Below are 22,774 nucleotides of genomic sequence, written 5' to 3' on the forward strand. Positions count from 1 at the left end.
TATTGGTTGAATTGAAAAAGAGTGTATGGCTACACGTGTTCACATATTCTATTAAAGTTGGATCATCGGAAACACTAAGGCCATCCACAACGCTGTCACTGTACCGTCCCTTAAAAGACTATTTGCGGGCCCAACTGTACTTTTTTACTCCATCCCTTAATTAAGGGACAGAACCTACAACCCCCTGTCCCTTAACCGTCCCTTAAATTACTATTCATTCAATTTCATTTTTTTATTTTTTTCACCAAATTCAATTAATAAAAAACACACTTCATTAAAAATAAAATAACATTACAACATAAAATAAAAATACAACTTAAAATTCAAAAAAATAAAAAAAGACATAATTAAAATCCTAAAAAAATAAAAATGACATAATTTAAAATACAATTTTATAGAAAATAAAAAACTACTCCGCCGGTGAATCATCCCCCGAAGGCGGTGGAGGTGCCATGAGGCCACTTGGAGGCGGGATACCAAGTTGTGCCGCCATAAACAGGACTCCGTTAAGCCAGACTTCGTATTGGGTGGGCGTAAAGCGGGAAGTGTCCGCCATTGTGGCGGTCATGTACATGGACATAAGGGAGTTCAAGGGTCCCCCCGAGCCCGAGCCCGCCTGGCTTGATTCGGCTCGGCCCCTCCTCCCTCTAGCCGCCTTCGCCGCATTTTTCCCTTTCGGCCGACGGCGCCCACGGGAGGACCCCCCGGCATCGTCTGTCGGGGTCTCCTCCTCCTGCGAGACAAACTCCTGTGGCCCGATGCCCCAAACCGCCCTCACCAGACGAGTATTGACCACTCGCCATGTGCTTCGTGCGCTTCGAGGTCAAGCCCGAGCTGGACCGCACACCGCCGGCCCACCTTTCCTCGTCCCTGACGACCTCCCAAACATCAGCATATTTGAATTGTTTGCCGGTGTCTTCGTAGTAGACCTGCAAAGCCGACCTCAGAATGTCGGCTCCCGTGGCTCCGCTTTGGTACTGAGCCGCATCATTCTTGTAGATGCCGCAGAATCGTTTGACCTCTCTGTCGACTCGGTCAAAGTGAGCGCGAAGCATCTTATATGTGCGGCGGTGGGTCTTTTTCGGCTTAATCTCGTGGTAGGCCTCGGTGACCATGTCCCAAAAGCACTTCCGGGGTTGTTGATTCCCGACGATGGGATCGTACGAGACGTTGATCCAGGCGTTGTACACTGCCAGCGTTTCTTTGGGGCCGTACGGATGTCTGCCTAGATCCTCCTCCTCCGCCCTGGAGCCTCCCTCACCTCGGCTTCCTCCCCCGCTTCGGCCTTCTTCCGGAGTGGGTTGAACCGGATAATCCTCCTGAATCTGGGATAATCCTTGCGAATACCGCGGGGCGGAGGGACGAGTGTATACATCAACATCAAAATTGGGTGGTTGGTACCCCCCCGGCGTGCCCGAACCCTGGGTGCCTGGCATCGAGCCCGGCGTCGACGAACCGGAACCACCCAATGTGTTGTACATGCTCCCTTAGTCGCCGAACGCGTTGAGATCCCATGCGCCGGAGCCGCCACCGCCAGAGTTTCCGTCGCCGAACATTTTGTGATTAGATGTTAGATGAAAATTGGAGAGGAAATGGAGATGAATTTGGAAGAAGAGATGTGTAGTTGTGTGTGAAATGAGGATGAATTAGGAGTATTTATAGAGTAAAAAAATAAAAAAAAAAGTAAAAAAAAATTGAAAAACGACTCTTTTAAACGGTAACATTACCGTTTCACTTTTTTTAATTTTTTTTATTAAATTCAATTTTTAAAAAAAATTAATTATTGCGTCAGCGCGACGACCCTACTCGCGGGCCGGCGAGTGGGCGTCACGCATGGCCTGGGAGCGCGCCACGTCGCCGCGGCGCGTGGCGAGCTATCCGCGTTACGTCCCGGCGGAACGGGTTTCGTGACGAGATGGTGACGGGCTGGGGACGAGACGGGGCGCCGCAACGCGTCGCGCTGCCGTCCCGTCCCTGCGTGACGGGTTCCGGGCCACCCGCGTGATGCGTTGCGGGTGGCCTAATTTCTTTTTCTTTTGGCTTTTTCAGATGAAGATTTGATAGGAATTATGCATTTTCTATCTCTGCCTCACAGACTTTTATCTGTAATTATGTCAACTACCAAAAGGATTTCTATTTGAGTTCTAAAATTGATGAAATCTACGACGCTGATAAAATCATATTTTTATCTATTTGATTGGTTATTTGATATGTCTATTGTTGGGTTTTATAGCTCGATTTATTAGTTTGCAACCAATTCTATATCAATTGACGAATCTGATGAGTTTGTCAAGAATGTACAAAATAGGCGATGATCCAAAAATACTCTTTCAAGACCACCATTCTCTTCGTCTTTGAAAGAGATTTGTCTGGGTACCTAGCAAGCCTCAATCGGAGTTCGGTAGAAGATGTAATGGTCATTTAAAGAAGGCTACACACTGCAAGCCAGCGACCCATTAGCTCAGATCAAAGGAAAAAACGTTTCCATCGACCCGCTGACGTATCCCAACAACCCTAGTCGTGATATTTTGCCCATTTTCCAGCCCAACTCCTTCCACACTTCAAATATCATTTACAGAATAAAAACACTACGAACTCTTAGCCCTCAAAACACCAAACAATTTGTTAGTATGCCTTGAATCTGTATAGTTTGCCGCTAACCGAATGAGGGTCTATGCTATGTTTCTGTTTTAGGCCTAAATTGTTATATTGGGCCTAGCCCGTAGTCTGTGTGCCTATTTATATAGAAGTAGGACACACAACTCTGTAATCTGAAAACAATCTGAATAACATCTTGTCATGACCACATCTCCCTAGTCAAAGAAAGTGTAGCTATATCGAGACTAAATCTTACTGAAACTGTCTCAACTCATTATAAGATGCTTAATTTAAAGGAAATATTGTCTGAAATGTGTTGATGGTACAAAGCATACTGAATCAGAGTAGTTATGGGACAATTGTCTTTACTAGAACAAGTTCTAAATTTGCGCAACGGAAGAGTACCAAGACAGATGTAATATATATGAAGACATACTACACCAGCTATCTTCCTACTTATTTAGTCTTCTGTCCCAACACCTCATCGACTTTAACAACAATCAAACTGCACATTAAGGAAAATAATATGCAGGGCTGAGTACTTGATGCACTCAGTGGGCTCATGTCGAAAACATTTCTCTTTTAGTTGTCAGCCAAACTGAGTGAACACGGAGTTTTTCTGAAAATAAGTCCCGGTCACTATAACTGTTATTTCTTTCTGAAAATAGACTACAGTCATTTAAACTTCTGATGATATACCATATCTAATATGGTGAGCCGGGAATGTGGCCACATTCCAACGGTCACTGGACCGGCCAACTCTGGCGCTAGTTCACGGTCCCTGGTATACACTAGTCCGAGTAGGGTTTGGGCCCTACTGGGACCCGAATTCGATTTAACTGGTTGGCATAGCCAACAAATAGGCAATCATAAATCAAAAACTGGGCATGACAACTCATTCAAAATAATCATGTTTTCACATAAAACACGCTTTAAAAGAAAAGAAGAGCCCACCTCGATTGCTTAAACTCTTGCTACCGATGCTTTCCTGTCCTGAGATTATGCGTCGAGCGACGACGTTCCTTTACAGAATATACTTAAATTAGGCTTTAAGTAATTATTCATCTTGCATGTATGCATGCCTAAGCGTGTGCTTACTATTTTATTTTAACTCATTCTTTCTAAAAATTAGAAATCTAAATTCTTTAATTAAATCAGCGGTTTAATTTATTCAGAAATCTGGCCGAACTGTGCGGGTATACTAAATTCCCGGATTATCTTAAGTATTTTAAAATACTTTCTGTGACTAATAAAGTCTACTTTAATTATTTATCGAATACTATCTCAACATAGCTTAATAATTCTTTCCTCTTCTGTGGTCGAGGGAATTAATTCCGTTAAACTCTGAATTAATCCAAGATAATGGCTTCAACCAAAATCATGGTCCAAGTAATTAAATTCCCAGGCTCTATTAGGAATTAATTATTCCGACCCAAATTATTTATTTCTTAAGCATTTTCGGTCCAGATTAATTTATTAATGGCAAGGCCCAAATGTTTAATAATTTCTAATGGCCCAAACTTACTCCCATCTTTGATTTCTTTTTAACTCAGCCCAATTGTCATTAGTTTAGAGAGGCCCAATTCCAATAAGGAAAAAGCAAAAGGCCCAAATGCTACTCCCTACCCGTCAGTCTCTCTCTTTTTTTCCCAATTCAATTTCTGGAAACCCTAACAAAAACCGGCGTCTCCCTTTCCCGTCACCATCGTCGGCCACCGCCGTTTCCAGCCGGCGCCGCGACTGGACAGCCGTCTACCTCGCTGCCTCGGTGTCATCGGAGCAGAGAAGGGCGTCGCCCCTTTCGGGAAACCGCCGTTCACATCACCCGTTTTCCCTTCCTCCATTCATCTCCCTTTCTCTCCTGAGGACCCGTCGCCGCCACCGTGGGGATTCGGCCATCGAGCTTGCCTTGGAGCTGTCATCCGTCGTTATCCGGGGTGCAGGTGCCGGTAGCGGCTCCACCGCCTCTCACCCGCAACAGGTTCATACTCATGAGATAAGCTCTTTTTTTTCTCATTCTTTCTAGTTATTAAGGCAGTAGGATTCTCCCTTGTTTCTATTTACTGAATTTGGTGAATTATGAACATGTGCCTTGCTATATGGGAGACTAAATGGTGAAATCCAGTATGTTGTTAAACTTGTTGTGGCAGATTCTATTTCCAAAATTATATATGCATATGCTTGTACATATATGAGAGGGAGGCTTGGGATTTATCTTTCTTGGTGGTGGAGGAAAGTCTGCCTCTGTTGTAACACCCTATGATAATCGAGCTTTCTACTCAAATCTTGATATGTCGCTGGAAATTTCATATGGTGTGTAGGAGGGTGTTCATAGGTGGTATAAAGGGGATCTTATAGGAGGGAGGGTGTACTAAAATCCTGCACTAACTTTAACTGCATTTGTCTCCTTGTGGTGCTAGTACTTTAGTTAATAAGGCTTGTTTGTTGTGGCAGAAAAGGAGCCCTTGTTTGGTTGTGTAACTGAAAGCTGCCGGGCTGTTGCTTTGTGCCAGGCAAGGAGATCTCTAGTTTGCTTATACATTGGCAGATCTCCTGCAATAATGCAGTGCTTGTGTTGCTGAGACTCACGGCCGTTGGCAGGTGGAAAGGCTGCCTTGTGTGGTCCCGTGGCAGCCTTTACCTAGGCTGGAGTGTGCAGGAGGTTGCAGGGGTTGTTGGAGCTGGAGTGCAGAGTTGCTGCAGTTGTGCTGCAGCTTTCCTCTCCTTTTTTCTGGCTCGTGGCAGCCCGTGGTACTGGCTGGGAGAGCAGGCTGCTGTATTTCCCCCTTTTGGGCAAGTTCTTGATCCTTCAACTAAGGTAATAGTGTCTCCAAACCTTAAAGTAGTTTTGCCTCTTATTCTCGCTTGTTCTGCATATCAAATGCCTTAGTATCTTATGCATTTTCTTTGGCTATTTGCTTGTTTTGGCAGGGACAAGGGGCTGACCTCGTCTAGGTGCCCTTCCCATCGATTCGGCCCTACGGGCCGTCGGAATCTGGGCCGAAGCCTCGTTAGGAAAAAGAACCCGAAGCTAGTTGTGATCCGTTGAAAAGAGATGGGGTTTCTACTTGTAATTCTCTCTTTTCTTTAACATGTAATAGTTAATTGGTGTATTATTTTTTTCAAGCATTTGTAAATTATTAGCTTGAAATTCTATGTACTGTATTTCTTTTATTCAAGAAATAAACGAATACTCCTCCATTCTCTTTCTTTAAAATTTCTAGTATTTATTTCATAATTTTCGAGAAATTAGATCTCGGCTATTACACATCTATTCTCCGTTTTTTGCTCGTGGACGTAACCAACACAACGTTGGTGAACCACGTAAATTCTGTGTCTCTTTACGTTTTTGTTTGTCTTAATTACGCAATTGCTCTATTATGTCACAACAAACCGTATCTAGAGCCTGGTTTTCGGACTAGGGTTTTAAATTCCGCATTAGTTAGGGTTTTCTGTGTTAATTGATCAAGATGTCCGCTCTGAACGTGAAGGTCGACAAATTCACTGGGAGAAATAGTTTCTGTTTATGGCAGATCAAGATGCGATCTTTGCTGAAGCATCAAGGGTTGTGGGCGCCGCTAACGGCAAAAGGAAAAGCGAAAAAGACATACGAGAATGATGACGAGTGGGTAGCCCTAGATGAAAAGACTCACTCGACAATCATGTGTGCTTATCTGACGATGTTATCATCGAAGTTTCTGATTAGAAGACTGCGGCTGCCCTCTGGACGAAGTTGGAGAGTATATACATGACGAAGTCTCTAACCAATAAGTTGCTCCTGAAGCAACGTCTGTTCTGATTACGCATGCAAGAAGGTACGCCCCTTCGGAATCATCTGGAACACAAAGACATAATTGACATACTTATGTCATTGTATTGACATTTTTTATACACTGAGTATATGAGTTATCAGAGTTATCACATTATGCTATTTATCATTTGATCACAGCCCTACAAGATCGAATGTAGAGTGTATGCAATAATAGTTATATATGCGGCCATCAACAAATAAATACAACAAAAATAAAACTTGATGAGATTTCAAAGAAAATAAATACAACAAAAATTAACATCAGATGAGATCCAACAACAAAACCAAAAAAGGTAGGAAATGCTATAAATTTTAGTGTCCCCTAATTTGCAACTTCTTGTGGTGATCCACTAGGTTGATCATCAGGATCAGCCTTAGGCTCAGGCTTGGGCTCAGGCTCAGGGTCTGCATCGGGCTCAGCTTCAGAGTCATTGGGCATGGTATCTCCAACATTCTTCTTCTTGGTGATATTAGAATAGCTACCTTTCTCCTTGAAGAGTTGAGCAAAGTGGATTTTGCAGTAGACTGTTCCATCCAAAGCAACATAAGATGAGGGTGTAATGAGGCACCCTCCATGAGCACACTTGAAGCAATTCTTGTGGTAGAAATTGTTAGAGTTTGTATACTAGAAATCACCTTTCGAGTGATTGAATACTGTAAAACTCTATATGTTATTTTCCAAAGGAATGAAACAGATTATTTTTGTCATAATGTTGTTATGTTTTACATTTAATGGATGTTTATTGCATATTTAAATGTATAAGCAACGTAACAAAGTCTAAGTCTTTGTTTTAGTAGACCGGTTGTGGGCGTCGTCCACTTTAAGGTAACACGGTCAGTTCTGAACAAAGAAAAATAAGAATTTCACAACCTAGATAGGCCTAGACTACCTATCGTGAAAGGTTGCAATGTCAGTCTGCATATTTCTAAGCCTTACTGAAATAAGATGACATTGGTGTGGTATAACACTGAATTGGATCTAACAGCAAGACGAGTCTTTATGCTATCTAATGAAAGACGAGGTCTTGATAATTAATTTCTTAATCAATGTACGTTAGCATTGAACATACGGTATTGATTATGCACTACTTTGACTTACCAAAAGGTACGGGTTTTTCGCAACCCAAGAATCCTGGTATATTGGGTAGTGGTGATTAATATCTAGTGGTCCTAGGATTGCTATTATATTGAATCGTGCGCGATATGAGTCTCTTTTGATAACATCCACAAGAGGAGCCCGAAACAAGGTTTTATTATTCGGAACCTAGCTAGTTGGAGTTTGATTACTCTATGAATAATAAATAAGTGTTTCTTGCTAAGTCCACTCTTGGAGTTAATAATATGTTAATTAATTAAGTCCATAGCAGATATTAATTAATTAATGGACGTTTCTATCTTAAGTGTGGGAAATGAATGACAAACAAATGGAAATCCGGAATACTTGTAATTTCAGATTTGGATGGGCAGTGTAATATTACTTCTGTAGTGGCTGCTCGTAATATTCCAATATAAGCTTATATTAAATTGTGAGTTCAATTTAATTAGTAAGAATCTAATTGGGGAGGCCATATCCAAATTTTTCCATAGATCCCTAACTGGGCCCAATATATGACTTAATATAAATAGGAGAATAAAGGAGACAGGAAATACACATTATTTTCTCTAAGAATTTTTGTCTCCCTCTCCTTTAAGCAGAGGGACGATTTTCAGCTCCCTCCGTGAGCAGTTTTTGTCTTCTTTATTTGAGTCATAGTATTCTTGTGAGATCAGCCCACACTGATATCAGATTACAGTCCGGGAACCAGTCAGAAGATCCGTGGTTTAGTACTCAAGATCTTAACGTGGAGAAGGCGCGAGCTATCTTCGATTCTTCAGTGAATCAACGAGGTAAATTAGCTTACTCTGTAGCAAACATGTTTTAGATGTTGATTGCGCTACATCATGTTTAAATTCAAGTTATGAGCATGATACATGTGAGAATTACGCGAATAGAATTTGTCTAAATAATCTGCTAAATAGATCAGAATTTTATGTGATTCGTTTGAACGCACGCTTCCGCTGCCAACCCCTTCAATTGGTATCAGAGCCAGTCTTTGGCTCTGATATTTGGATTTAAATTTCACGAAATTCATGCATGCATGTGTTATTTGATTGCGAAGCATGTTCTTGGTGTTTTTGTTTATATTTTATGCATGACGAACTCAAGAACTATCGAATCAAAGAACTTGAATTTCTCAATCGTACGAGATGTGCAATCCGTTGGCACTCGCACCGAGACGGATCGTGGGCTCGTGCGCGCCGAGGGTTCGCGATCACGGGGCGACGCGCAGACGAGCGTGGGCTCGTGCGCGCCGCCGGCCGAGACCGCACGAGCCGCCAGAACCCGCGACCAAGGTCGACACAAGGCGGCGGCTGGCGCGGTGTGGCGGTTCGTCCGAGAACCGCAGAGAAACCCAAAACTCCCTTTGTCCCACTAAAAGTGACAGAAATTCCTATTTTTTTATTGTCCCACTATAAGTAATCAATTATCCTTTTTAGCAAAAAATAACATAATTATACTCGCCTATTTTATTCTATTTTTACTTCTACTTTATTCTATCTCTAACTTTATTCTATCTCCATTATTATTTTCTTAACTGTTGTGCCCAAAAGAATTTCATTACTTAATAGGAAGATAGAGAGAGTACTCCATAATAATACATTGACACTCAAACTATACTAATATTAAAAAAGAGAGAAGTTACCTTTTCCAATGGATAGACTGTCTTCTAGGTTGCACATTTTTCTTGGGTGCCAGAGAAAAATGAGGATACTTTACTTGGGGGAGTCTTCTTCTGCAATTAGTTATTTCATCAAATGACCGCTAGCCACCAACGACCGCTGCCCCATAGCGGTCCGCTTCGGAAAATTAGAGCAGAAAAGAAGAATACGCTCAGCGACCGCTGGGAAGTGCGCAACTGATGCACTTTTTATTAGCACTATAAATACCTGCAAGTATACAAAGTAGGAATAGTATAGCTAAAGGTTAGTATTAGATATCGATCATGGGGAAAACAGACACAAACTGGCCATCCTCTACTAAAACTCAATTACTATTTGGAGAACCGAAAGATTTTGAGAATTTTTGAAAACAAAAGAACTTTTGAAATGAGATAAAAGTATAGAGATAAGGGAATTCCAGGGATGTGCGTTCACAGTTATGGTTATACAAGTTCCAACTACAATACCCTAGCACAGTTCTTACTTTGATAGAACGACTCACCAAGTTTATACTCATGCGATGCAAACGTTGGTTACAAACATTAGGGTTGTCAATCCTAAATACGTAACTCCTAAAAGCTCCTAAGACCCTTGAAAAGTCCTCACTCTCAATTAACAGTGCCGTTTTAAAGAAAGCTAATTGTAGTGTCTATTAAGTGGATCTAACTCGCCAACCTCCTCTCACGATTATGTAGCAAGTTATATTAATTCATCACAGAATGTGTCACTCAAACGTGAAGCATTATCCAACCACTTAAGGAAGAAATAAAGTAAGAACAAAACGGATATTAAATAGAAAAAGAATTGTATAACCAAAGTCGTTACTAACACATCCCTAGAATCCTATGAATTTAGTTACATATGATGTAATAATCTAAAGACATAGATTGAAGGGAAAACAATTTCAACATAAAACTGAAACAAATAAAACCCAAATGTAGAATCCTTGTAGCTTTGATGTTCTTGGATCATTCTTCAACTCCTTGCACAATGAAACACTCCAACTTTTAATCTCTAGAAAATATGTTGCAAAAAGAGGATCCTTTTGATGAAGCTTGAGAGGCTATATAAAGGGGAGAAATCACCCCTTCTCAAATAAGGAAAAGGGTTGCAAAATATGGTAAATCTTTGAGAGAAATTAGGGCAAATCTGCTAGCCACTATCTTGTGGCGGACCGCCGCACCTTGGCCGACAGTCGCTATGTATTGATCTGAGGCTTCTGACTCTTGGGTGGCGGTCGCCACGCCTTGCCCGGTGGTCGCCGGGCTTGTCTTCATTCCATGCAAAGATTTCCCGAAACGGACCGCTACAGAAGTGGCAGCTGCTGAGCGCCGGCGGTCGCTGGATGCTACCTGAAACTCCATAGCTCCTACTTCGCGTTTTGACTCCCTTTTTAAGCTTATATGCACATTTCTCACAAAATATGTCAAAATACCAAAATATATAAAATATGCAAATAATGGACATGTAATGCAACTTTGACATTCAAAATGGACCAAATAATGGCCTTAAAACCGTGCAAAATCCGAGCGTATCAACTCCCCCAAACTTACATTTTTGTTTGTCCTCGAACAAAACAATAAAGACACAAGAATAGACGCACGGAATGCATAAGGACTAGACGTCGTAATTGCCTCAAAATATGAAGGAATAAATTAAGCATGAATTAACGCAATCAAATTAAGCAAGGCTTATTAGTGCACTTTCATTACTAACTCGTGGAACATCTTGAATTCATGCACTCACATGTGGCAAACTTCCAAAGATGGGAAGTGTATTTATCTCTCACTCTCAAAATGTATATGGCAAAGTGTATAGCACTCAAATCATGCATCATGCAAAATTTACCATATGCTTGCTCAAAGTCTAATCTCTCCTCTACTAGATGTCATTAAACATCAAAAGTCCGAAATGTCATTATTTTTTGTTGTAATGTAGGCTCTTTGGTAGGTGAGGAATATTTGGCTAAAGAGTGACTTAAAAATAAAAATATCCCAAGTAGAGTAAAAATGACTCCACTTTTCTAATAACCCAAGACACTTTTAACACTTATTTTTTTCCTTCAACTCACTCTTCAATCCTTTCATTTTTCTTTCTTTTCTTCACAACCTTTCTTTCTTTTTTTTTTCTTTTTCTTTTCTTTTTCTTTTCTTTTTCATAAGCATCCTTTCTAGATCAAGCACACATTTTAAATTTTCACTATTTCACAACTTGCACTTTTCTATGTTTAAGCACACTACTTTTTTTTTAAAACTTTCCTCCTTATCTCTCCAATTCCTTTACAAAAGATAATAAAACTATACTAACCCAAGGAATTGTCCCCATTTGTTTTGACTTCCAAAAAATAGGCTTAAAGGCTCAAAATTGGCTCCAAAGGGAAAAATTTGAGAGGGTCAAAAATTTAGGAGTAAAAGTAGCTAAGAAAAGATGGCCTAACATCTTCCTAAATCAACTTAAACACTATGTAAACTTAGGCTCAAATCTCACAAGGTATAAGCATGATTCAAGGCGAACAAGCAATTAACTAATTATGCACCTTTTCACCAAACCATCATATCAAAACGTCAAGCCATACTTAAACATTGATGGAATTAAATATCATTGGCAACTCGGTCTAATGTGTCCATAAGCATGCGTGTTTCTAAGTTCTTCATGTTAAGTTCATGACATGGACAAAAACTTAACTAAAAACCTAAAATAAAAACCTAAACTTACGGTCAACCACTTCATCCCCCAAAACTTAATTACAACAAAGTGTAAAATAAGTTTGTAGAGTCAGTATGGACGTGAGTAAACTACTAAAAAGAAAACATACATTGAAAAATTTAGCGTAGAGGTTGGACGGGGCGAAAATTTGAAAAATTCGAAAAATTGCACTGGAACTGCAAATTTGGTGGCGATCGCTAAGGGTTGTCCGACGGTCGCCGCGGTGAGTCAGATTGTTTCCAGAGTGTGGCCGGCGGCCTGCTACCACCTCCGCAGCGGTCGCTGGCGGAGGTCAGAACTTGTGAAAATTTTTCAAAGACAAGAAAATTAAATAAAAACCAAAAGGTACTAAAAAACCTAAGCCAAAATTGTCATAACATGAAAATAAATTGTCTTAAAATAAAAAACAAATAATGATACAAGTGCTCATTTAATGTCATGAGCTTGACTTCTTCAATCTTGAGGAGGAGGAAGGAAACGGGCGTTGAGGTCGCCGAATGCACCAATAAGATAGACAATGTCGCCACTCATGGTTTGGCGCCCTTGTCGAGCATAGGCGGCCATCCTTTGGAGCTCGGTGATTTGTTGACGTTGATGAACATCTTCTAGCCGTTGATGATCCCAAAAATCTTGCTCCGCCGTTCGCCATTCGCCTTATGCCGCCCATCCTTGGCGGTTGTAGGCGTTCTCTTGTTGTTGCTCCGTCCATCTATTGTCCCAAGTGTTGGACATGTTTTGCATGTAGGAGAACATATCTCCTAATTGGGCGGAGGTATTAGCTTGGAACTCCTCATTGGCGGTTGGCTCTAGTGCGGCGGCGGTGGGCTTCCACTTCCTCTTCTTCCTCTTCTTCTTCATTTTGCGGCGGTGGTGGCACTCCATTCCCTTGAGCATGTGAATGCTCTGCCTCTTCTTCATAATTTTCGATGGCATCAAAGGCGGAGTCATCTTCGGGGTCGAAGATGGGGATGCGAGAAGGAATGTTCCTTCTCCTAAACTCTCCACTAACGGGGTTAGCCTCGATGGCTCTCCGGTGGGCGGGAGTGTTGAGCTTCCAATTGACTTGGTTATCCCAAACGTTGACTTGGTCAAATGGGGAATGGGAACAAGAAAGTTATCCCGATCTGCTTGCAAAAAGAATCCTTGACCGCTAGCATTGGTCTCAAAAGTCCCACCGAGAAGAGCACCACGTAGGTGATGAATCTCTCCCCCATGTCTTCGGCGAGCCCGGCGGTTGAGATGCCAAGATGTTCGTCGAGCGCCGTGATCATCCCCCCACAACAAATAACTCCCCCGTCCCTCTTGGAGATCTGGTCAACGTAGAGAGTGAAGAACATTCCAAAGTTGAACCCCCTTTTCGTGAGAAGACACCATATGACGTTGAGCTCGGTTTGGGAAACACTCCCACCATCAATCCTAACAAACATGAGTTGGGTCATAGCCCGGTGGAGGTACCTCAAGACGGGGTTGCGGATGGACGAGTACTTGGCGTAGCCCGGCTCATGATCTTCTTCCATAGTCATCGCACCCCAAACATCGGAGTTCTCAAATTCGACCTCTTCATCGAGGTTGAGGTCGAAGCAATGGAACACCGCACAAAGTTCTTCCATGGTAAGTAAGTGGTTGCGGTTTCCTAGGTGGAAGTCGATGCTCTTGGGGATACGGGAGCAGCGGTTCTTGTTCACCTTGAGCGAGCTTAGAAACTCTAGAGTGAGTCTTCTATATGATGGCCAACTCCCTTGGAACATGTGGATAAGGCCATTCCTCTCGCCTACGGTTCATAGCGCCCAAAAATCATCCAAAATCCCCAAAGTTTGTAGGGGAAGATCAATGGGGTATCTCGAGGGTGCCGTCTTCCTCGCCGATACTTTCTTCCACATAGCCTATTGATCCTCTGTGACAAGGCTAATCCCATAATTCTTAGCATTCTCGGGCTTTCCTCTTGTTGTCATTGTCCTACAAAAGAAAAACAAAACTCTAAAAAGAGCACCAAATAATAGACAAACAAGGGTTCCCCCAAACTTGCACTCAACTAAGCATACTTCAATATGTTGGAATCGTGCTTGGTCAAATGATTTTTGACTAATAATAAATGTTACAAGACATTTAATTTTATGAAATTAAATGCAATAACGTCGATCTACGTTCCGAGTAGATGACTGTAGTATATTCATTTTCTCAAATCCGATTCCTGGTGAGTGAGAAATAATATATTAAAGTTGGTCACAATAAAGCTAGAAATGAGCTATATGAAAAGACTAAGGGATTAATTAACTAAGTGTTAATTATCCCACATCGGGGATGATAAACTTCTTTGATGAAGTATTTAATCAGATGAATTATTATGTGTAATAATTATCGTGGAATACGACGGGTGACAGAGCCCACACGCGCGCGCCGCGGTCCGCCCGCGACCTGCGAGCCGCGCACCACGCACCGTGACCCGTGCCCCATGCCCCGTGCCCCGTGCACCGGGTGTCTGGTGCCTTGGACCTTGGTTCTTGGTTCTTGGCAATTGGTCTTTGGGTGGTCTTTGGGCTGTTCTTTGGAGCTAGTCGTTGAGCGTGGTTCGTGCCCCGCTTGTTCTTTTTAGACCAACCCAAACTCAACGCTATCCCCGACGGGTCCTAGTCCACGTCATGGTCCCGCTGGACCCGACGCACAACGGGAGACAAAAGGTTCCCGCTGGACCCCGACGCACAACGGGAGACAAAAGGTTCCCGCTGGACCCCGACGCACAACGGGAGACAAAAGGTCCCCGCTGGACCCCGACTCACAACGGGAGACAAAAGGTCCCCGATGGACCCCGTCGGTCCATGGTGTATCCCGTCGTGTAGCATGTCCAAGTGCGTCGTGTCTCTTCAGCTCCCACTGGCTAGTGCACCAGTCAATAACCCCCGGCGGTTACAGTCAAGCCATCATGGCACACATAATGGCTGTTGACTCAATCAATGTCCTGCAGGTGGACTTGACCTATAAATAGGCATGCATCCATTGCATTTTAGATACAACATACTCAAGCATTTTGCATACACGCTATCTCCCTCTCTGCATAAACTTCCTGTCGAAGCTCTGCCCCCGCCTCACTCCCGTTCGCCGGAGCTCTGCTGCTAGCGGTGCTGCTACTTCAGAGACGAAGCCGTTTTATCTTTGGGGACGACACGCCAAACCGTGAGCACTACCGGGGCATATCTCGTCTTGCGGAAAGAGGACTCCTCGACTCGGCTTATCCCTTTCCATAATCCTTTACGAGTAATTTGTTCAGTTGTTTCCGTGTAATTTTCCTTGTTTTTATTTTCAATTGTAATTTCGTCCGGCAAGACTTGTATCTCAATTCGACAACACAATAATCAACAAAGATGTGCAAGTTTGTAACAACAAAGCATCCTAAATTGTAGCATGTGATCATGTAAAACAAAACCAACAAAGTAGAACACCAACAATCCATCCCCCAACGTGAATTCATCCCCCATGCAGAGACGTATCAACAAAATCAACACAATTCAACAATCTCTATAATTACACAAGTATTGCAATTCATGGAAGTAATAATAGCCTCATAATGCTATGAACATGATTGCAACATATAAACACTAAAGAACAAGAGGGAATTTCACCAACAAAAAAAACAACAATTCACTACCCTATGCAAAATCTAACCATGAAAAGCAAATATAATCAGCATCAAACTCATCCTCCATACTAGAACATGCTTTTCAACCGAACAAGTCATCAATGAAAGAGCGAAATCCATGGAAAAATTCAACCAAAACTCATAAATTAAGTGTAGGATTCATACCTTGAGTTGGAGAGAATTGGACGATGAAAGCTTGAGATTCGTAATTGAAAGGGAGAATAAGAGTGTGGGTGTGTGAATTTGGTGATATTTTGTAGTTGGGGTCGTGTGCAAGAGAGAATTGGAGAAGATGGTGGAAAGAATGAGAGAAAACTCACCTTAAATAGAGCAAAACCCGTCATTGACCTCTCCGTGGCGACAGCCACACGTGTTGCGAAAATGACGCTCTTCCAGCGGGCTGCTGCGGCCCGCACATCAGTTTCTCCAGCCCGCCCTAGGGCCCGACCTGTTCCTGCACACTGAACATCTGGTAGCGACCGCCGTGGATTGTGCGGCGGTAGCCACTCGTTATTTTTTTAATATTTTTTTTGTGTGTGTGCAAAACCGAAGGAATTTAAGTGAAAACACATTGGGTTGCCTCCCAACAAGCGCCTTTGTTTTAAAGTCGTTGGCTCGACTTGAAGTGGCCTAACTAAGTGGGCGGATCAACGACCCTAGTGTTGAAAACTGTGAACGAGACCATTTTGTTGCAAATCATCTTCCACCATTTGTACTTCCCGTTCGAGTATTGATCACATAGACTTCGGGATCGGTTTGGATTTGAGGCTTCTTCTTGCCTTTCTTCTTCCTCTTAGGTTTCTCCTGCAAGGGAGGTTTAGCATGTTTAGGTATGTTCTTTTTAGGAACTTGAAGAACAGTATGGACAACAAAGATAGAAGGGTTAGAAGAATCCTCCCCTTCTAATGGCCTAAAAGGCTTAGACGTGTCGGTCATCATGACAGCCCTGCATTCACGCTCCATCTTAGCTTGTTGCGCATCTTCATACTTAAGCATTTCACTCTCTATCTTGTAGGTGGAGTGGCTGAAATTATCGCTAATCGTCATCTCGCCCCTACCTACATCAATAAGAGCTTTACCTGTGGCTAGAAAATCTCTGCCTAAGATTAAAGGTACATTTTTGTCTACTTTCATGTCAAGAATAATGAAATCGGCAGGGAAGATGAAATTGTCTACCTTTACCAAGACATCCTCAATCATGCCCACTGTTTTGATGGCTGAGTCAACTTTATTTTACCCAAATAATACCCGCAAGTGTATCGGGGGGGGGGGGGGGGGGGGTTATCGTAGAAAATAGCAAGCAAGAGTATATCGTATCCCACAGAGACAATTAAGTGTCAACCTAAGTACCAGGAACTAATTTCAACTACTATCCAGGCGATCAGAAATTTTGGTTTTAAAACTAACAACTACTGAAAACATGTAAATGCAGAGATTAAAATAGAACACTTAAACAAGAAAGCAATTAAGCAAGTTGTGTAAGATGATGGGGAAATATGCAGAATTCAAGGATCTGATGCACAACTCATAGCCTAACCCAATTAAAACCGATTTACCATTTAAAGTCTCCAGAATTGTTGAATCAATCACACTTGTAGATTAAACTCCCTCTCGAGGTGAGAAATCCGTAGATTAGGTGTAATAATTGAAGTCCCCTTCTAATTCTTAGACCTAACTCCCAACAGTTTTATTAGATTAATGATCCCACTCAGAATCTCAACTCTCCCGAGTTTTATTGAATAAAGGTGTGAATTATTCCTCTTTCAAGATTAATTATTTCATCTCCCGATTACTCTAAAAACCCTACACTCCCAATTGGTGATCAAGCAATTGGTAGGAAAAAGCACAAGAATAATTCAAACAATTACAAGAGCAAGATAAATCGAAATCAATTGGATTAAAACTATGAATCAATGCATCTTCACCAAGAATTCTACATGAAAGGTTTAGTTACTCATGTTCAAAGTAGAAAACAAACAAAAACCAAGGGAAACAACGGAATTCATGAAACGAATTACAATTGGCGGAGGAATTGAAGCTTAAATCTCCAATCTTCTTCCAAGAGTGCTTCCTAGAGAGAGAGAGTGTGTTTTTGCGGCTGGGAGAGAATGCATTGAACCCTAGGCTTTTTCTCCATTTAATCCGCATCAAAAATCAAGTTTTTTGGCATAAAAATACGCCAAAATAGTGTACCCGGCCAGGTGGAATTATAAAGGGTAAAAATCACCCGGCCGGGTGATGATTCGACCAGTTTCTGACCTTCCAGCACTCAATTTGCGACACCCGGCCGGGTGGAATTTTAAAGGGTAAAAATCCCCCGGCCGCGTGAGATTTTTTGGATAGCGCAGTGGTTGTAAAATGGCCATAACTTCTTCTACAGAGCTCCGATTGAGGTCTTTAAGATACCCACGCGAAGCTCTTTCGAAGACGAAGAGAATGATATGCATTGAGGGTTGATTGGAATTCAAAATCTCCAGTAAAATTGTCTCAAACCAAGGATGCTGCACATCCACCTATTTTGCACCATTTTCTACACATTCTTAACAAAATGGTCAACATACCAACATAATAGAGAAGTAGATATAAACACGGCCTTATAATAGAAGATATATGATCAAATTCATACAAAACCACCCTCTAAAACCATGTAAAATCCAAGTATGTCAACTCCCCCAAACTTACATAATTGCTACTCCTCGAGCAATGAAGAAAAAAGAACTAAAAGAAGACTTGGATTTAAAGGGGTTTTAGACATCATCATTGATAAGACTAATTTCATGCATAGGTCTAGGGCTTTAATTCGTGAAATTTCTGGGTCTAACACGCGTTTTAAGCCAGGTGTGTGAAGATTTTCGCCAGGTCCAGCAAAGAAGGGAGACAGTTGCGTGGACCTAGGAAGAAGGCGAAATAGTGGACATTATGCGGAAAATTACTCGACGGAGGAAGCCTCGGAGTTGAAGGGTAGAATAGAGATTTCTACGAAGACTCTAGAAGGTTATGTCCGCGTCTATAAAAGAGAGAAGCATACATAATGGAGGGATCTTCTCGGTTGGAGACCTCGCCAACAGCTTGTAGCTTAGTTCACTTTTCTTCACACACTTGGGTTCTTTCATGGGAAATTCAGGGCATACTTGGGGTTCACTTCTAGCTTACGCACTTTTCGATCTGGTGGTAACACCGTCCTACTTGAGGGCGAAGAAACAATTTATTTTCCATTTACGTTTCTGCTGAATTCGCCGAGCTTCGCTGTTCGAGGCTCGGACCTCTTTGTTTTCTGGATATTCTCTGTGTTTATGCAAATTTCGTTTTAGTTTATGCCGACTGTGTTGATCTTTGTGTGTCGATTATGTTTACTTGAATTCTGAGTTGGATTGTTGGAGTTGGTTGTTTTCTAGATTATCGCAGGTTTGTGGTTGGATCTGGGAGAATGAAGTTTGTTTGTGGATGAATCGGGTTCCTAACTTGTTGATGTCGTAGGGTTGTCTGTGATTGTTGGGATCTGGAGTTGATTTGAGTAGATCTGTGAGAATCGGAGCTATGAAGTTGATTGTGCTGGGTGTTGAGTTCGGATGTCTTGGATCCGGAGTGGATTAAGCATTCGTCGTGAATCTGAGTCGTGTTGGTTTAATTTTATGCCTAGCTTACGTGTTTTCGTTTCATTTCGTTCAGTTTATGTAGATTTGATGTACTTTCGATTCGTAGCGAGTATCCGGCGTCCCGATTTCTATATTCTGTTCGAATCTAGGAGTATGCTCTGTTTTCTTCATTTAAGTTTCTGAGTGGGATAGGAAATTGCATGAGTTTGTTAGTTGCAGCTTTTACCGTACTTACCTTATTTGAATGTCCTAGTCCCCACTTTTTAATTCTTCCTGCCTAGTCATATTTAGTTAATCATTTACACGGTCTAGCGAGCTATTGTTTCTTTCAGTGTTGATGTCTGATTTTACAAGTATTCTGTTTCTTAGGTCTAGCATTTAAATTCCATGCCTAGGTCTAGTGGTAGTTGTTATAAACCTCAACCCTTTGCGTGGCAGCAGCCGCTTGTTTCCAGAGTCTCTAAACACTACTCACGAATCCATCTTCGTGGGATCGACCCCACTTCCCTATACTAATTTAATAGTAATTTGGGTTGAGGGATTAATTTTTGAAGGAGAGTCGAGCGTGTCCAACGACAACAACACTCTGTGTTCCTTGGGTTCCTGGACCAAGTGATCCAGTGGATTTAAGAAGCGCGGTGTCTTGACTGAGCACTTGTATTAGTGTTTCCTATAAGCACACGAAACATACACGATCTGATTCAGCTCTTCCCTCCCTTCAAATGGCGCCGTTGCCGGGGATGGATTGCGTGCTTAGTGTTAGTGTTCAGAGTCTGTGGTGTAAATAGTTTTGATTTGTTTTCTTTCTCTTTTGTTTGAGTTTATGAGCAGAGGCTCAGGATCTACCTACTGGAGCAACTCGTCTGGGAGGAAGTACGGCCAGTTTACTCGACAGGTTAAGGATACAGCCTCTACTGTGACCACCAGATCAGGGTTCACCACAGGAGATCCGTTCCCGAGTGAATCAACTAGCGACGAATCTTGGACGTCGTCAGGACGCGAAGATCCAGAATCCCCACCCGAATCAGAAACGGAGTCAGAAACAGGGGAAGCAGAGGAAATAGTCATGGCGCAGGTAGTAGATCCAGATCCAGAGATCGGTTCTCTCACTGCCCATTTAGATGGAGAACCAGCTCAAGCTATAGTGATGAATCCACGCCAGAGGACTATTGAGATCAAGACAAACGTGCTCGGCATCTTGCCGACGTTCTCTGGGCGTAGAAATGAGTGTTCGTATGAGTTCTTAAATGAATTCAGCAAGTTGTGTGGTATTCAGAAGAGGCCGAATGATGCAACAGAGGAGGATTATCGCCTACGTGCGATTCCGTTTACCTTGAAGGGGGAAGCTAACACGTGGTTATTAAGGTTACCCCCGGATTCTATTCGCACATGGAGGGATTTCAAATTGGAATTCCTAGATTATTTCTTCCCATCCAACAAGACGAATGCACTGAAGAAAGAAATATTAGAGTGTAAGCAGGATTACGACGAATCCTTGAGTCAGTATTGGTCGAGATTTAAGGGGTTGTTGGATGCATGCCCAAACCACCGAATGATAGAGGCAGAGACCTACTCTCTGTTTTACGAAGGAGCGACTCCTGAGTCAAAGGATTTAATGAATTCCTCGAGTGGGGGGAATTTCACAAGAAAGAGGGGAAGTGAAGCAAGGGAAATTCTGGAAAATTGATCGACGCTAAGAAGGCGTACGATAACCCTAGGAATGCTGTGAGAAGAGGGTCGGTGCATGTCGTAAGAGAGCAAGAAGATGATAAAGTGGAGGCAAGGATTGATAGGCTCGAGAAGGCTCTTTTGAACGCGATTGAGAAAACGAATCCACTGACTTCACAAGGGAAGGAGAAATCTCCGGGTCCAGGAGATAGTCAAATTCAGCAATATTACGGGACCCAGGAAGGAGATTATCAGGCCCAGGTCAATGCAATGGGTAGTTGGAATCCCGATGGGAGCTGGAATCCAGGAAGACAGAGAGATGCACCTTGGCGGAATCATCCGAATTTCAGGTGGACTGACAATGAGCAGAATCAGCCAGCACCACAACAAAGTCAGCAGTTTGCACCTCAGCCCGAAAGGCAAGGTAACTGGTCAGGAAGGAATCAAGAGGGGCAGGGCAGCTGGATCAATCGGAACCAAGGAGACCACTCAAGCTGGGGGAACAGAAATCAGAATAATCAAGGGAACTCTTATATGCCACCGCACCAAAGGAATTTTCAGAATAATTACCAGGGCCAAGGAAATCAATACAACAACTCTTCAGGCGGTCAAGGGAACGCTCGTCAGAATCAAGCGAGTGGACCGACGCTGAGTATAGGGCCAGGGCCCATTCAACCACAAAAGTCACCAAAGAGTATCGATGATATGGTGCACGACCTCGTCAGTTCTCAGCAACATATGCAAAGCAACCTGCAATCGAACAATGACGTAGTGCATAAGCTTCAAGATGCTCAACAGGAGCAAAAGGCAGCCATGGATATGCTGGCTAAACAATTGTCCCAGATAGCCACTGCTTTGAGTGATATGAGAGGAAACGAGGGAAAGATTCCCGCCTCAGTAAGGCCACCAGATAGAGCGAATATAAGTCAGGTTACCTTGAGATCCGGGAAGGCATATGATGGGCCAGTGGTGAGAACGAAGGAAGCGATAAGCCCCAAGGAAGGTAAGGAAGAAGATACTATTCCTAGGTCTGGGGACTTGGAAGGAGAAAGTTCTTTGGTCAAGGATGACCTTAAGATAGGAGATTTGGAGAAACCCTTGCCTAAGTCAACTGAGCCATTCTTCCTCGATCCAGAGTCAGTATTTGAGAACAAGGCAGAAAAGGAGGAGACTGGAGAATTTTCAGCTGAAAGTTCTACAGGAGCAGGGAAACGATTGAAGCCTTTCCCGAGCCGGGGGGAAGCCAAGAAGAAGAAAGAAGAGCCGGTGGATTTCGTGGACATTTTTGGGAAACTAGACATTAATCTACCATTCCTGCAGGCCTTGAAATTGCAGGTGTTTAGCAAGTTCATCAAGGAATTTATAGCTGGAAAGGCTAGACCCAGTGGGAAAATTTTGATAGGCGAGAATGTCTCGGCAGTGATTCAAAAGCGGAGGATGCCTTCAAAATGCAATGATCCAGGTATGTTTACCTTACCCATCTCTATTGGTGACGTGAAAATCGAGCATGCTATGTGTGATTTAGGTGCGTCGATAAATGTGTTACCGCTATCTGTATACAAGAGGTTAGTAGGGGTAGGCATGGTGGACACGAAAGTTGTGATCCAATTGGCAGACAGGTCATGCATTTGTCCTGAAGGTGTGCTTGAGAATGTGATAGTAAAGGTACATGATTTCTTGTACCCAGCTGATTTCCATGTGATAAGGATGAGTGATAATGAGTCTGCAGAGTCTGGCGGAGTACTTCTAGGGAGACCTTTTCTACGGACTGCTAAAACTATCATTGATGTTTTTGACGGTACTATTTGCCTTGATTACAATGGGGAGAAATATACATTCAGCATAGATGAGGCAATGAAAAGACCTCTTGACGTTGAAAATTTGTATGCTATAGATGTTATTAACCCCTTGGTCCAGGAATATCTTGAGACAGAGTTAATGCAGGAACAGATCGAGAATTCTGAGATGGGTCATGCCATTGATAGAGAAGTAGCCAGTTGG

General features: G+C 42.6%; 1 long non-coding RNA gene across 1 annotated transcript; it reads left to right on the forward strand.

Annotated features, from left to right (window-relative positions):
• The first annotated feature begins 4,223 nt into the window (after positions 1–4,223).
• LOC121757002 lies at positions 4,224–5,799 on the forward strand. Its single transcript, XR_006041150.1, has 3 exons — positions 4,224–4,579; positions 5,053–5,416; positions 5,530–5,799. It is a non-coding gene; the product is annotated as an uncharacterized LOC121757002 (long non-coding RNA).
• Positions 5,800–22,774: the final 16,975 nt, after the last annotated feature.

The sequence above is a fragment of the Salvia splendens genome, chromosome 12 (genome assembly GCF_004379255.2).
Source record: "Salvia splendens isolate huo1 chromosome 12, SspV2, whole genome shotgun sequence".
Classification (NCBI taxonomy): Eukaryota; Viridiplantae; Streptophyta; class Magnoliopsida; order Lamiales; family Lamiaceae; genus Salvia; species Salvia splendens.